Here is a 17,370-nt window from a genome sequence, read left to right on the forward strand (position 1 = left end):
AATTTCATCTGACCGTTATTGCCGTGGACCAAATGTATCGATGGGCAGACAAACAGCACATCTGTCCGTAAAATAAGCTGGTAAACGGCTAAACTGTTTATAAGGGGACAGACATGACGACAGAGTGACATGAGTGTGACGTCATGTATGGTCCACTGGGGAATTGATGCCAGTTGCCACACCTTAACACTAGCAAATAGCCAGTGTTGTTATGTAACTAGGCCTACTTAAGTAAAACATTTGGAGGTATTTATTTTGAGCTTTTATTTTCTTTGCTTCAAAGTGTGGCTTTGTTTGTGTCATGTGTTATGTAATTTCACATACAAGCTCGATCATTTGCAATTTCAAGAAAAAAATCGTCAAATGTGTCAAAGTTATCACACATACATAACTAGAAAAGCAGTGTGGGCTCGCCGAAAACCTGCAATATAAAGGAATGTACAGTAGAAAATGCCATGATCCAGTCCAGGTTCAAATGCGTTGTTATAGCAACATTATATGGGTTGTTATAGCAACATTATATGCGTTGTTATAGCAACATTATATGGGTTGTTATAGCAACATTATATGCGTTGTTATAGCAACCACAGATAGCAACTCTGTGCGAATCTAGAAAGATCTGACCCTTCCTCATGCAAAAGCTTTTACAAAAGAAAAAATAGCAAAAAGAAAAATGCGCGCACACACAACTGCATAAAGCAAAGATTTGAGTAAAAATGCTATTTATTCAAACTTTTGCACAAATGTTCATTATTTTTCATTTGCTATTTTTTAATAGCCAATGTATAAAATATGGTTAAAGTGGTTAATAAAGATTATGATGCAAAATGAGGTAAGATTATGACACAGATGCTTCCCCAGTTTTAATGTGTTAAACTAAAGGCTGTATAGGAAAATAACAGCCTGTTGACTGCCTGCCTGTTACATACACTGTGTCCAAGGTTCAGTAGTAAGTAATAATAATAATAACTTTATTCATATAGCACCTTTCTAGGCATGAGGCACAAAGTGCCCAGCATTGGATGTCATTGGATGTCAGTCTATCAGCGCACCGAGCGCAGCGATGTTGCACCCGCTTCAAACGTTATTAATCAATATGGCCATGATCAGAAGCTTGGAATAGAGCCAATAATATGTGATAATCAGACGACATATAGGAAATACGGAAGTGAAACTACTGACACGTTATAGGCCAGTCAATCTAAGATTTGACCCAAAAGAAATTGCAATAGTAATCGTTCAAGGTTTTTTATGATAATTTGGATCATAGTATATTCAGGGGATGAATGTTGGGGTACCATTGAAAACCTACTGTATATAAGGCAAATATTTCGAATTTGAAATGTAGCATGTGACATGTCAAACTAGTGGTTATTCATGATTCTGAATAAATTGCAAGCATTAGTTTTGCACGAAAAACACCCCTTGGGCTAAAAACGTCCATAGTTGTCTTCACAAAATAATTAATTATGTAATATAATTAATGTGATGAGGTCATCACATTTGTACAAGTTAGTGGCTATGGCCGTTTTTCACGTGCTTTACAAAGTTGACATAGATTGTGCATTACATTCATCCATTCACACACACACATTCACACACGGATGGTGGAGCAAACCGCTTGCAAGGCACCAAACCGGGATGATGCATTGTGAGCATGTAGATGGGGTATTTTTTTAATGGCCAATGTAGTAAATGGGGTTAAAGTGGTTAAACCGATAGACCCCAAAGAACCCCTTCGTGGACCCACGGAGGTCCTCAAACCCCACTGAGATCCACTGGCTGAAGCAATTCATGTTTTCCCCTTGGTTCTGCTGCTTTTTGCAAAATCGCCCACAATATAATCAAAGTCCAGTGTCGGTTCTCTCATTTGCCTTCATTTTAAATTCTGAATCTGCAACATTTCATGTGCACAGAAGTTCTGGTTCATGCACAAAGATCATACTCAAAGCGCCATCTATTTTGTTTTTAACATTGTTTATTGAATTTTAAATGTTTTTATTTTTTAACAAAATCTGAATTAAATTTCCCAGACATAAACAGAGTAACACAAACAAGACAACCAAAGAAACAAGGAAAGGAAAGGGGAATAAAGTGAGAAAAAAAATCTAAACAATACAATCAGTATACAAATCAACTCATGGTCACAAACATCATCCAGGCAAGACAGGCAGGCAGCTAGCCAGGTAAGGGCTAATCAGGTTCAGTGTACATGCGACAGAAAAGGCTTTACTGAATTTGGAGATTGAGCCACATTACATTTTTTCCTATTTTAAAAAGTATAGTATATCAGATAATGGCCTCCCAGTTTTCAGAGATTTCTTCCTCCAGGTCCTGGGCCCAATAACGAATTGGTCCAAGTAGATCGCCGCTGCCTTCAAGGTTTGCTCCTGCATCCAGTCATCTCTCTCTTTCTCTACCACCCTTAATATTATCTGTCCTAATACCAGCAAGACGCCCTGAGGGCGAAAGGCTGAAACAACAGAGCTTCTTGATACGCCACAGTTGAGAAACGGGAGTTAAACTATTCATCTGGTGTCAGTGAGGTCAGATGTAGAGTTGCTGGCCGGCTCCATACATGAAGATCACAACACTGACCTCATCAAACCCTGGATAGCCATACATGGTTTGACATACTAGAACTGCATGATGGTATGTAATGCCCATATATGGAGCGTGTCACGATGCGTGATCTCACGAGGCGTGTCTCACGACGTTCCCATATATGGGCTTTACATATTTATGACATCAGGGATCTTCATATATGGGCATATCAGGGATTGTAGGCGTGACGTCTGATGATTGTTATAAAAATAACTGCGAATAACAATTTAATTGTGTTTTTCCATTGAACATAAAAATGAAACTTGTGTGGCTTTTAGGAACTGGGCGGAATAACGTGTTCCTTCCACGCGCTATATCCAGCCAGGGAAATTCCCCCCTGTCAGGTGAAAAGCAATCTGAGAATCCCATCGTCAAATATTCGGGAAAACAGCGCCTCCCCTGTTGTTCCTCGAAATTTGACGCAAGGCAACAGTCTGTCTTGAGAGACTAGGTGAAAAGAAGCAGCTTGGACTTCTCATACATAGAAGGAAGCATGAGGTCAGTCCGCTGCCCCCCCCCCCCCCCCCCCAGGTTGGCATAGGAAGTGTAGCGCCCAGGATTGAGTGAAAAAAAAGGGTTGCAAAATCGTGTAAAAAATATATATCACCTTATTTCAATAGTAGTGGATGGGGAGAAAGGATTTTTGTCCAACCACGAACCACTGGGTGTGAAGAAAGGCGGGACTTGACAAAGGGTGTATTACTTTGTGTTTAGCGCAAATGTCAGTATTACAAAATACAAAAACAAATGTTTATTTGTACAGAGTGGTGTATGTGTTTTGGCCTATGTAATGACTATGAGTGATGTATGTTTTATGTCAGTGTTTTAACCATGCAACTGTTGTCAGTATGTGTGACCACCGCTCTTGTTCCAACAGCAAGATCGTGTTGAAGGACTTTGAATATTCAAACAAGCTTGAGCTTGACCAACTTTTCCAGGCTGAGATGAGTACCGGCTTCAAGGACAACATTTAAAAGATGGCAGCTAATCTTAAGGTGCTGTCCACGCTTGGTGAGAGACGACTCGCCTGATTCAGATCACTGCACATATTATATTTGTAACATAGATTCTTCCACAGATACAGTGTCGGTGACCATGCGTCCTTGCCTGGTAGGGCCTAGGCAAGGTTTTACACCCCCATTTAAGTAGCTATTAGTAATTATAATATTTCCACAAAAAATGTATGGTTATTGATGATACTTAGCTAATCGTCACCTACCTTGTTTGTACTACTTCAGTCTACAGGAAAGATGGGGATGAAGATGAAAAATTGATTGGGGTGTGCTTCTGCGTCGTGAAGAAGCACAGCTAGGTGGGGTCGCACTTGTAAAGATTTGGCTTTTGGTGACTAGTTTTTGAATTTTGCTGTGGCGTTAGGTATGGGTATAATGATTTCAAAAAGATGTTGGGAGTTGGGAGCGCCCCCTAGTGGTCTGTTTGCACAGACTCAAATATTGGATATGTATTAATATTGGAGATTTTTCAATGGATTATGTTACTGTATTAGGTGTGCTAAAGATTTATGTTAGTGTTCTATCGAGCAGTCTTGGAAAGCCTGGTCAGGTTTGGTATCACAGTTTGGTTCGGTAATCTCTCAGTGCAACTGAGGTCCAAATTGTTCAGATTGGTGCAGACTGCAGGGAAGATCATAGGGGTAAGACAACTCCCCTCTCTTCAGTCTATTTATGAGCAGGCTACATTAAAACAGGCTCAAAAAATTGTCAGTGATGTTACCCATGTTCTATATGGCGAGTTTGTACTTCTGCCCTCTGGGAGAAGATACAAAGAACCAAAGTGGAAGTACATTAGATTTAAAAAATCGTTTGTATCAGCATCAACTAAGATGCTGAACGAGGCTCTGAAACAGCGGTAACTACGTGAGGCCTGATTATCCACATCATGTGTGCAATTGTGTAATGTTGTGTCTTCCTCTGTAATGTATGTTTGTTGTCATTGATGTTTGATGTTTTATGTGTGGCTGTAGCTGGGGTGAAAGCCCAAGACAAATTTCCCTTGTGGACAATAAAGTTTACCTTGACCTTGAAATAACATCATAAAATTTGAGGAACAACGAACAACCAGAAAGGCATCGTTTTAAAGATGGCTAAAATGAGATAAAATGCCTAGAAACTGGGATTTATTATGTAAAAAATCATAACAATTATGCACTTTTTGAATTTTGGCATGGTGTTAGGTATGAGCATAAGGTTTTCAAAAACCATTGCAAACTAATTTGGCTCGCCCCCTAGTGGTCGGTTTGCAATGAAACCACTATTAGATATGTCAGTATAATTATGGTTGGAACCCCAAATCATTGATCATAGATTTTTGTTACCATTGGGTGTGCTAAATGACATACTAAAAGTTTAAGGAAAACGAACAACTTGAAAGGCATCGATTTCAAGATGGCGTCCGCGGTGCAGCTGCCGTGAGCCAAAATTCAGAAACTAGTCACCAAAACCCAAATCTTGCCCCCCGCTAAGCATATACTGTATGTATAGGCAATGGCCCGCGAGCAGAAATGCCATAAAGAAGGCATCGGTATGGTGTTCAGTTACTTCAGTACCACTACCTATACTGTAATATCAGTACTTCACAGTGGAGTTCATTTGCAATTAATCATGGGTTTTATTTGAAAAAACTGTCTCTACTCTCATTCTAGGTCGAAAGATGATTGGCCACATCTTCGACTGTGTCGAACGTAATAAAATATATAAGGAAATTAGGCTGTGAGTAATAGTACTTTCAACTTATGTGATGATTGTGTTTGGTTTCACATAAACGGAAATCACCCCTCAAAAATACATTGACTAATGAGCTAGTTTGACACCTTTCATTTGTGCTGTAAGTAATCCTCAATCCATTTCCCTCCCCTCAGTCCCCTGCAGTCATGTGGCGACCGTGAACCAAAACGCCATCGCCTTTTATGAGCATTTTAAATTAGAGTGAGGACACTGAGGAAGAAGTAGACTTCTGCAACCACCCTGTATGGAAAAACGCTTACAATTTGTAGCACCCATATCGCAGAGGTTAACCACTGGACTAGTTCTAGGCAAAACTTGACTCAATACTTAGTTAGACATAAACATACAACACACAACATTGACCTTTTGACCCAAACTAAATCCTGCAGGTATCCTAAAGACTTTCTCCATGTATTTCCTTTAAACCTAATTTAGAAATAGATGTTATTTAAAACTATGTTTAGGTATTTTAGTTTCCTATTTTAGTCAACTATTTTAGACAGGGCTCTAACTAATTTTAGAAAATGTTTCTGTATGTCAAATAATGAAGTGACACTAACTCAGTCCATTTTCAGTTCAATTGTATTGGAATCCAAAAATAGTGTCTTCAATTCAATGGCACTTAGCACTTTGACTCTTGTGTTGTGCCCTAACTTGGTTCAGTCCAAAAAATTATAGAATAGCAAATCAAGCTCCGATACTTACTTACTTACTTACTGGCAGTAAGTGAATTGAGTGGTCCGACCGTGTAGTCCGTGGACACTTGCACTGGCATGTAGAATGGTTCCTTGTATAAGTGTTCGAACTTTGAACTTCGTGGGCCTCTATACCTCGCCATCTTGATGATCTCCAACATATCACTGTTCCGACGGGGGCAAAAAACCTGATCTGTACAACAGGTCATAGCCTAAGGACAATAAATCACTATCAATTACTCAATTCAAATGGTTCAGGTACTGTGGGTCAATTAGCACTAGCTGCAATGTCATGTGCACTGCACAACTAGACCCAAATTGGAACTGTAACTGGATAAGTCGCCGGGTTAACAACTGCTGCGGACATCTTGCCTGACACGTCGCTCCGAGGCGGGAGAGCTCGCCCAAAGACAAACCAACGGCGACCGAGCGTCGCTCCTCCTCTGTCTAACCAATTTACAATTTAGGCATTTAGCAGACGCTCTTAATCCAGAGCGACTTACATTAAGCAAGAACAAAAAAAAGCATGGGAATAGATCACATAAAAACATTTATCAAGAAACATGCGTACGCTAAGAAAGTAACAGTGGAATATCTATATAATGAAGCTATACATATAAACTATACATCTATACTACTATGCTATACATATGTACTATGACGTGCTATGACTACATACAATGCAATTATAGTGCTGTCTACATAACATGCTATAAGTCTGTATCAAATGCTATCTAAGTCTACAGAAATGCTATCTAAGGGGCAGGCTCTTTCTGCCTTGTTCCAACCTGGTTCCGCCTTGTTTACTGTAAGTTGAATTTGCTAAAACATTATTTTTTTGATAAAACTACAAACAAACATGATATGCCCAGTCACCATGCTGCACCTGTGATGTTTCTTTTTACTTACACCAAGTTTAAAATAATAATTGAATTCACAGAATATCAATACGAAACTGAAAAACATGTTTTTTCAATGGTAGTGGATGGAGAGAAAGGATTTGTTTCAGATGTCAAATGTCTGAGATGATAGAATGGTGATGGATGATGATGGTCATGAAAGGGGAACCTTCTGAAAGCTTCATGGGCAAAGATAATAAACTTCAAAATCTCAACAAAAAGAAACGGTCAAAATGACCTCTCAGACATGCTAGTGTTAAATGGATGTTGGTTATTGTATGTGTACACTTTTACTGTTGACTCTAAACACTATGAAACCATTTCCATTTGAACCCTTATTTATCAATTCCGCTGTTATGAATTACTTGTGCATTTGAATGACTTATTAATGCATTTGTACACCCTGATTAGTAAATCCACATGTGGGTTACATTGTACTATAGCAAAAGAGAGAATGTGGTGTCCACATTAAAATGTAAATAAACAAAATTAATGAAATTTGTGTTTTGTTTTTCCCCTCAAAAGAATCAAGAACAGGAAGCTTGTAGATTGTTTGCCATTGACCAACAGGGTGTAAGTGTTTACTTTTTAAGAATAAAATAATAAAGGCTTTTTGTATAATATACAAAGAAGCCGTTATATGACTTTAGCCTATACTGACTGATTAAGAGCAGCGTATGGATTAACTTCTCAGCAATGAAATGCATCCAGAATACCAACAGCAAAATTACACTTAAAAATCAGACCTGTGTGAAGTGAGGGGCACTCTTATCATCATACATCATCTCATGAACAACTGAATGTATGTGATTGGTTGCTTAAATTTACATCATATTTGGCAGACATTTGACCTAATTTCTCCTTTCATTGTCAAAAAAATGGTAACTAAAAAATACGGGGAAGCAGCTTTTTGCTTCTACGGGCCGTCGGCATGGAACAAGCTCCCACTGTCTGTAGCTTCGTCAGGCAGCCTCTGTATATATTTTTAAAGCTCCGCTCAAGACCCACTTCTACAACATTGCCTTTAATTGATCTTTTATTTTTTATTTTTCATGTCCTCACTGTACTGCATTACTGCTTGTTTTTTAATGTCGTTGCCTTGCTTTTCTTTTATTCTCCATTGTTCTGTAAAGCACTTTGAGCTGCATTTCATGTCATGAAAGGTGCTATACAAATAAAGTTTTATTATTATTATTAATGGCAAATACTGAGACGTGTGGGGAAAAGATTTACGTCATATTTGGCGGACATTTGACCCAATTTCTCCTTTCATTGTCAATGGCAAATATTGAGACGTGTGGGGACAAAAGCTGTATATAGGAGGTGCCCCTCAAAAATAGGTTGTTGATTGAAGATATTCACATGGAGAGAAAAAAGTTCTTCATCTAGAAGACACATGGTCAAAATATTACGGTCAGGGGGGCACCCTGCAATCTGTAAATATATATAATCCAGCACTGTTTCAAGGTTTGTCCCTTCACTCACTTTATCGGTGTCAGTATGGCCTTCTGAAAAAAGGTTGCCTACCCCTGATGACAGAAAACAAGGTTTTTATACAGTAAAGAAGGAGTTGTTATAATATACACCCTGTAAAGCATTATCATATTGACCCATGTTATGAGTGTCTGTTCATCCTACAGAGACAAGAGACCCTATGGACCCAGAGTCAATTAAACACACTATTGATCAGTATCAACAACTCTGATGTAACAATTAAAGGCCGGTCAAGCTCTAGCGCCACGCCAAAAAATAGGTGCCCACTCGTCCAGTTTTCCAGGTGCCCAGTTGTCCAGGTGTCCAGTTTTACAGGTGCCCAGTTGTCCAGGTGGCCACTCGTCCAGGTGGCCACTCGTCCAGGTGACGGCCAGTGAGATCTTCCCTATTCTTGGACCTAATAAAAAGATGCAAGGTCCCCCTGGCGTCTGGTTCGGAGTTCGGACTCCATCTTCCTAGGCTTTAAGAGGAAACCAAGTGGAAAGCTAGGGGCTGTACTCAGCGTGGTCTCACTCTCACCCCCAATAATTAATTCACATTTAATTGCTGCTGACTTGGGTTGGCGGGCTTGGGTTGGGCTGCTTCATATCATGGAAAGAAGTTGCAGAAGTTTATTTTCTAGCCTCAAATGTGTATGTAGTACACGATTGACACAAACGCGATGGTGACTGCAGTGCGCGCACACACACACACACACACACACACACACACACACACACACACACACACACACACACATATGCACCCACCACCACCAACAACAAGAACACCACACCTATAAACGCTCCTTTTAAATCATACAGTCTGGCCTACCTATAGTACCTATGCTCTAAATTTATAATATCAAATAGCCTGCGTGTGTGTGTGTGTGTGTGTGTGTGTGTGTGTGTGTGTGTGTGTGTGTGTGTGTTACTTCCATAAATGTAGGAGGCAGCCTGTATATGTTATTTTTTGGGGGGAGAACTATATGTCCCAGCTTGTGTTGGGAGCGGAAAAAGGTCGCTGTTACACCATTATCTGCCGATGTGTTCTCAGATTGACTGACAGACTATTAAAACAAACAGTAAACAGTTATTCTATACTTTTTGCACTGCTTTTTGCAAGGATGTCAAAGAAGGCAAAGAAAAAAATCAGTGTTGCGGATCCGATTTCTCCGAAATATCCGTGAGTACATCAGTACAAAGATGTGTTGAATGAATTAAATGACGTACCTTTGGTGGTAAATTTGAACCCAAAGACTTGGCGAGGTCACGCATTTGTAAACAATATAATAGCAGTTTGAAATTAGCCTAATACAAACGCACAGATGCAATCTCTGAATTAGTACTATAGTCATCTTCTAGCTCCAAACTAGATCTTAGTAATACTTTATTACACAGCTAATTATATTAGAGACATATAGTGATGAGCTGCTTTATTGTTACTGTATTGTTAGGCAGCTAGGGTTAAATTTCTTGTATATAAGATCAATCCACCCATTAGGAACCCAGTAACCCACCCTCGTTAAGTGATATGTTGTCTGTTAAATAGCAGTAGGCCTACACAAATCATCGCTATAGTATAGTGTAAATAGTGTTTGTGTTCAGTAACAGGTGTTTTCATGTCACTCATTCTTTAGTAAACAGAAAATACGAAAATATTGTCATAGAACTCACACAGGATGCAGGTTTAATAAACAAGTGGATCCGTAATGTCGCTCCCCACGTGAAAAGTCAAACAAGCTGATATCAACCAAGGTTGCTAAGAGTTTTGAAGATAGATTAAAGAAAGGATATTGATACACTTACACTTACTACCATACACTACAGTAATAAGATGCTCAAAGCTCACTAATGAATCAAAAGTATCGTAAGTGGCTTTAAATGAGTCTATACTCACGCAATACGAAGTGGTTCAAGTCTCCACAGCGACCGGGCCTGACTGCACACAGCACCTCCCTCATAATGAGCAACTCTGAAAAGAAAACAACATATTGTACGTTATGTAGCTTTGACCCTTCCCCTGGTTTTGTATGTTCTGTGTATGTATGTTCTCACCTCCGCTGGTCATCTCCTTGGTCGGCTGATGGGATGGCCAAACATTCATCCATGTGACCGTGGAACAGTCGTAGCACATAACCTCCGATCAGAAAACCTGGATAGTGCAGATGATTAAGGAAGAAAGTGGATTAAAAGTCACCATGCCAGGTCTGCCATGTTGATTAGCCCATTGACTGAGTCACTGTATATCTGACATTACTGGAGACCATTTTTCCAAAACATATCGTGTTTTTTTAGCAAGCCATTGGATTCTATTCATTTCAGTATGATGTGAAAATCTACTCACAGAGACTTGAACTTTGCTTAAAATAGGTAATCCAACACAGTGAACTTCACGGCCCCGTAATTTTTGAGAGGTGCCTAACCGCTCCATTACGTAGCAATGTGTGTATGTATGTCCCTGTGTCTGTCCGAGCACGGAAAGCTGCAAGACAGTAACTGTCATTTCTCGACCGTTTCGAACGCGAGAAGGCTCGCCGGAACCGGACTGCCCTCCTGGGCGAGTTCGTGGGGGTCTGGATGTTCCCGGGACCCCCACACGGTACAGTTGCACCGCTCACTTCACACAGGTGTAATTTTGTTTCTTTTATGCATTGAAATGAAAATTGTCCGGTACAAGGAACCAACTTTAAGCCTGTATGGCCCACGCAGTATCCCGGTGATTTTATGATATAAAATATATTATTTATTTAAAAAAGACATGAAATACAGTATATTATTTGCCATGAAAATAACTGAATGCAAAGTGGAGTAAAGGGGAATAATGTGTCTACCTTCAGCCACCTCACAGCCAGACATCACAGGGCTCATAGTCCACAGTGTCTGCATGAAGGATGCGTCCACCATGAGGTCCCCGCTGGCATAGGAAAGATGCTGGACAATGGAGAATCAATCAATCACAATCTGTATCCAACATGCACTTTGTATTATATCAGCCTACAGCGTGAAGGGTTTTCCAGGATGCATTTCCTCTTCGGTACCAGGAGTTCACTTGGTACTTGGTTTTTAACTGTCCGAGTTGATAACCACATTCACTCCAGCAACCCTATTTAAATTGGGACATATATGCTCATATAGGCTCCTGTAAAATTTTACATTTTTCAAAATTTAAAAAACCTATACAATTTTTCAAAATTCTTTTAACACTTTTTGGAAAACTAGATGTTCAGGCCGCCTGAACTCAGCAAAAGATCGAACTTGAAACCAACTTGACACCTGTACCAACTAAAAAAAAGTTACATTTCCAGCATCAACACATGCAAGAACTGTGTTTCGTTTTGGTGAAATATCCAGCTTGAAGTTACCAGATATCTCTCGGAGGACACGCTGACGAGAATGAGGTCATCTCCCACCCTGACCTTCTCTCCCTCCGACCTCTGCTTGGAAGCTGGATGGATGGTCCACCAACATGCCTCCCCTGAAGAAGACGCATACTATTATTACAATGCCTACAGCACCTTGTTTATGTTTCACTTAGAATAGGCAGTAAATACTATTTGTCCTCCACTATCAACAGCAATAGACAGCTTATTCTTTCTCAGATATTGTAGACAAGGCTGAATAGGCTCTACACAGTACATATACAGACTCTTTGTATCTCGCAATACAAACTATTAAAGAAATACAGCTACGACATACATTCTTCTGACTGAATGTCGGATGTGGTGCAACAGACCTGCGGTTTTGCAGCGGACTTGCGAAATAGTTGATCTATATTATAGATCAACTATTTCGCAAGTTTATTATAGATTCTATAAGCTCACAACGTCATGTCACATCACAACATGTTGTGAGCTTGTAGATATTTTTAGCATTTATGCGTGCAACGCTGTTGTACGACAAACAATCAGCCATAAAATGAGGGACAAATTCTGCAGTGCATACTGTACTGACCTGTAGAGTCTTCCTGCAAGCCCACATCAAAAGCCAACTTGTCTGTCAGTGAGCGTGAGGTGGTCAGACAGCACAGATACTGTACTGTAGTAGAATGAGAGCACATACTGTACTGTAGTGACAATGGCATCAACTGAACCACTGGTAATATTAAAGGGATATTTCATTAAAAAAATAAAAACTTTTGGTAATTTCATCGTCTACTCAGGCTTATTTGAACATCCCAGACATGTTAAGTTGTTCGATTCAGTATTTAGATATTTGATATTCATTTTAGCTGCTCATTCTCCATTTTAACCATGTTAGCTTCATCAAAAACACCAAAACAGTATTTATTTTCTGGTGACTCATACTTTAATTACTTTTTCCATTTATTTTTTTATAATTATTTTGGATGTTTAGCATCACGGAAAGAACAAGGCTCCATAAAAATAATTTCAAATAAATGAAAAAAGTAACAAAAAACTAAAAAACACCTCACGTATCAGGAGGTCACCAGAAAAAAAGGATGGATGTTTTTGATTAATCTAATCTAACATGGTTAAAAAGGAGTTTGAAGGTACAATGGGTTTGGATAGGAAGGGTGGCGAGGCAGCTAAAATGAATATCTAAATCTAAATATTGAATCAACAGCAACATAAAAACTTTAACTAACATGATAGCAGGAGAGCATAGCACACAGAATAACACAACAGTCACAGTTATATTCTTTGTATCATTGTAGTGGCAGGAAGGTCTAGTGATGAATGTCATTATTACAGAAATAAAGACAGATTTGTAGCATACATTGCTTGCATATGTGCGCTTCTAGATTTAGAGTCAACGAATGTCCCTTTGAGGATTAATAAAGTATTTCTATTCTATTCTAAACTCCTGTACAATACAAATACAATACCAACTGAGCATTAAAAGAGATAGTGATGGGGTGCAGGAAAAATATTGCATGAACTATGTGTGAACCTTGTGGATAGTGCAGGTTTTTTAAGGGAAATATTTATTATTATGGATATATAAATAGTTATCTGATAGATTCTCTGGCAGTATGGACAAACCCATGCCTTGATATGACCACAGAGAATACATACATTTATCATTAGACCAAGTGTAGCTATATGGAATGGAAAAGTAATTAAACACATCTTTTTCTTATTTCTTCTTAAAATTGCTAAATACAAGTACATACTACATAGTATTGATAAAAATGATTCGATACAGATTATTTACATTGCAAAACGATACGATACAAAGTCAAACGATACGATATTTCTCTTTACATATAGATATACTTAGCTACTATATCGTTAGACCCCTACTAATCTATAGATAAGAGCCTTCTTCCTTATATTAATTACTGTATAACCATAATCATGACAATCATGACAAAACCAGGACATGTTGAAGAACTTCAATGCAGTAGCCTACCAACAATGGCAGAATCGTCCCAAAATTAGCTAACAATCATATGAAAGCAGTAGCGTGCAAATCCAACAATGACTCATGACGAAATCAATATGATCTAGATTCAACTGTCTCAGATGAATAGGTCTTGGATTACGGTATGTTACACTGTTACAGCACTCTTTTCTGTACCCACTTCTGCCCTGCTGGCATCTATAGTATGTGTGTGTGTGTGTGTGTGTGTGTGTGTGTGTGTGTGTGTGTGTGTGCGTCACACATACAGAGACTGGCCTCCATGTACTCTGACACCAGGTACTGATGTCATAGCACATAGTATTATGGTATTATGACCACTCTGACAACGGGTGTGACACCATGCAGGATGAAACATGATACAACCTTTTTATGCCTTGGCTCCTCAGAGGCAGGCAGTGCAGAGAGGTCTGACTCACTGTCTGTGTTCAGGACTAATCTCACAAACCACCGGACCAATCAGTGCCAAATCTCTTGTGCACGCTGACAGCCCGAGGACGTCCCTCCATTTTTGAGCAGTGCCAACTGCTCCAACATGTTTTTATGATTTGATTGGCCAGCTTTGTGTGTTTGTGTGTACCAAATTTGAGATGATTTGATTGGCTGAGCACGGAATGTGATGTATGATGTATGACGGATAAGAGCCTCCCCATCACTTCACACGAGTAGACAACGCCCTGGTAAGACAACGCCCTGGTAACGTCTGTCCCAACAGCCAGGAATCTTGGTGTTGTCCTGGACAGTCAGCTCTCGTTCAAAGCTCACATCACAGCTGTCACTCGATCATGTAGGTTCACACTCTATAACATACGACGGATTAGACCGTTCCTCACCCAGGAATCAGCCCAGCTCCTAATCCAGACAACAGTCTTGTCAAAACTCGACTATTGTAACTCCCTCCTTACTGGCCTACCAGCATGTGCACTTAAGCCTCTCCAGCTGATCCAAAATGCAGCAGCTCGCTTGGTCTTCAACCAGCCAAAATTCTCACATGTCTCCCCCCTGCTCCGCTCCCTCCACTGGCTCCCGGTCGCTGCCCGCACAGAATACAAAACTCTGATGCTGGCATTCAAAGCAACCAAAGGTATGGCTCCCCCATATCTTACAAGTATGATTGAACCCTACAAACCCTCCCGCGCACTCAGATCAGCCAACGCAGGGAAACTGGAAGTACCCTCACTAAAAACGCCGGGACAACGCTCCACACGTCCCAAACTCTTCTCCCTTCTGGCTCCAAAACTGTGGAATGCACTTCCCATTGCAGTCAGAACTGCAGCATCACTCCCAATCTTCCGCCGTAGCCTGAAAACCCACCTTTTCAGACTCCATCATGGCCCATAGCACTTACCCTAACCCCTTAGATAGCATTTATGTTGGCTTAGATAGCATTTGACACAGACTTATAGCATGTTATGTAGACAGCACTATAATTGTATTGTATATAGTCATAGCACGCCATAGTACATATGTATAGCATAGTAGTGAATATGTATAGTTTATTATGTATAGTGTATGTATAGTTTCATCATATAGATATTCCGCTGTTACCTTCTTAGCTTACGCATGTTTCATGATAAATGCTTTTATGTGATGTATTCCCATGATTTTGTTCTTGCTTAAATGTAAGTCGCTCTGGATTAAGAGCGTCTGCTAAATGCCTAAATTGTAAATTGTAAATTGTGAGTGGGATTTATACATAGGCAACTCACTGTGAATTTAATTAAAGAAATCACACCCGTGTGAAGTGAGGGGCACTCTTATCATACATCATGACGTAAAATAGACAATATGTCAATTTGACGTAACATTTTCCATTCTTTATCAATATCAATGGGACTTTAATGTTGGTGTTGGACAAAGTTTGTGAACATACAGATACACTAAAAGCTGGATATAGGAGGGGCTAGCGCCGCTCAAAAATATATTAATGCAAAATATCAATGCAAAGTTGACTGCACATGTACAGACTTCTCTGGCAACACTTGAGAGAGAGATGGTTTGTGCTTGTCTCAGTGGAGGGAAGACCAATCATTCCCCACATAGATTCCTTTAGTTTGTTTGGGATTCAAACTGGCAACCATCCAGCAAGTTCCTATCACAACAAAACCCTGCATGAGTGATATATTTGAGTGTCATATTTAAGTATATTCACAATAAAACAAGTGTTCCCAGTGTCATGGCACTACAGTAATAGTAGTCTTCTCAACAACCAAACAGTAACATGAAATATACACTCCAGTCGGTGTATAAATAGGTAACAATGGTGACAAACCAGCCAGCTGTCCATGTCTATCACTATTCTTCATAGTCTATCTGACAAATGCAAAAGGGTCCGCCTATTCTCCAGGCATAGACTGCAATTCAATATTATAAAAACTATTCTTGTACTCTGTGACATGGACAAGTTTACCACAATATAACATCACAAGAAAAAAAGTACCCCCCTGTGGGAGGACATTAATCGTTCATCCGACAATGTGATTCATTCATTTAATTGCAACAATCGCCATCATGTTAGGAAAAAGTTAATTCTGCATTGCTTACCGTGCGCAAGAACTGAATCTCTTGATCATCCCCATCTGCACCTTCAGCCATGCTGGCATTAGAGGCATTAGACACTAAACACCCTGAGAGAGATGGGGACGTCTAGCTGTGTCTCAACCCGTCCCAGTGGCCGTGTGCAGGCTGAGTGACATTGAAGGACAATGTTGTTGTGAGGGGTGAGGGGTTGGCTGCCCTGAAGGGCAATATGAGTCCAGCAAGTGAGTGCCTCTCTGTCTGGCAGACTATGTGTTATGACACACAGAGGAGTGACACTTCACTTCTGTTCATCACAGCATATAAAAAGAAAAGGAAGCATGTCAATCATGTGGCACAGCATGGCACCAACGAGGATCTATGATGTCAGTCATCTATGACGTCAGTCATTTGTGACATCTATGACATGTGACTTCAAACCTGGGCAAGGTTCCAGCCCGACCAGAGCCCCATTGAATTAAATGAAAAGGTTAAACATTGCTAAAATACTTCTGTGACCAACTGGCTGGGTGCACAAGAAATGTGGTTTGGTGCAGGATCTCTTAAGCACGCCAACGCTCCCACTTCCATGCTCAGCATCTCTGGGCTCGATACCTCTACTGCCAGTTTGTCAGTGATTAAACTCCTACATCAGGAGGCGTGTCTGAAGCCTGTCCTGGACGGGGTATCTGGACATAAAAACAAATCCATCCCCAGCCTCTTCCTGTAGTAGCAGTGGTGGTGGAAAGTACATTTACTTAAGTACTGTGCCTATAGTATTTTCAATTTCCAATACTTTTACTTCACTACATCTCGGATCTAAATATTGTAGGGGAGAGCCGCCACAGTTGTAACGCATCATGGTTGTAAAATGCACATTATCTCTTGATTGATCAATGCCATCATGACGTCATCACGTCAGCATATGTACAGCAACGTACTCTACGTGCCCATTTCAAGTGTTTTCCTTCATCCTACTGGGAATTATTGATGGAAAACTGGCTTTTCTCAAAATGCGTAAACATTTTCACCTTGAGTATCTGTGGTCTACAAA

General features: G+C 40.0%; 1 long non-coding RNA gene across 1 annotated transcript; it reads right to left on the minus strand.

Moving 5' to 3' along the window:
* Positions 1-10,311: 10,311 nt before the first annotated feature.
* Positions 10,312-12,448, minus strand: LOC310876577. The gene is made up of 5 exons (XR_014570733.1): positions 12,369-12,448; positions 11,780-11,892; positions 11,249-11,348; positions 10,473-10,569; positions 10,312-10,389 (listed from the first exon to the last, which is right to left on the minus strand). It is a non-coding gene; the product is annotated as an uncharacterized lncRNA (long non-coding RNA).
* Between the last annotated feature and the right edge of the window lie 4,922 nt (positions 12,449-17,370).

Source organism: Protomyctophum parallelum (genome assembly GCF_964188405.1).
Source record: "Protomyctophum parallelum genome assembly, chromosome: 19".
In the NCBI taxonomy this organism is placed as follows: Eukaryota; Metazoa; Chordata; class Actinopteri; order Myctophiformes; family Myctophidae; genus Protomyctophum; species Protomyctophum parallelum.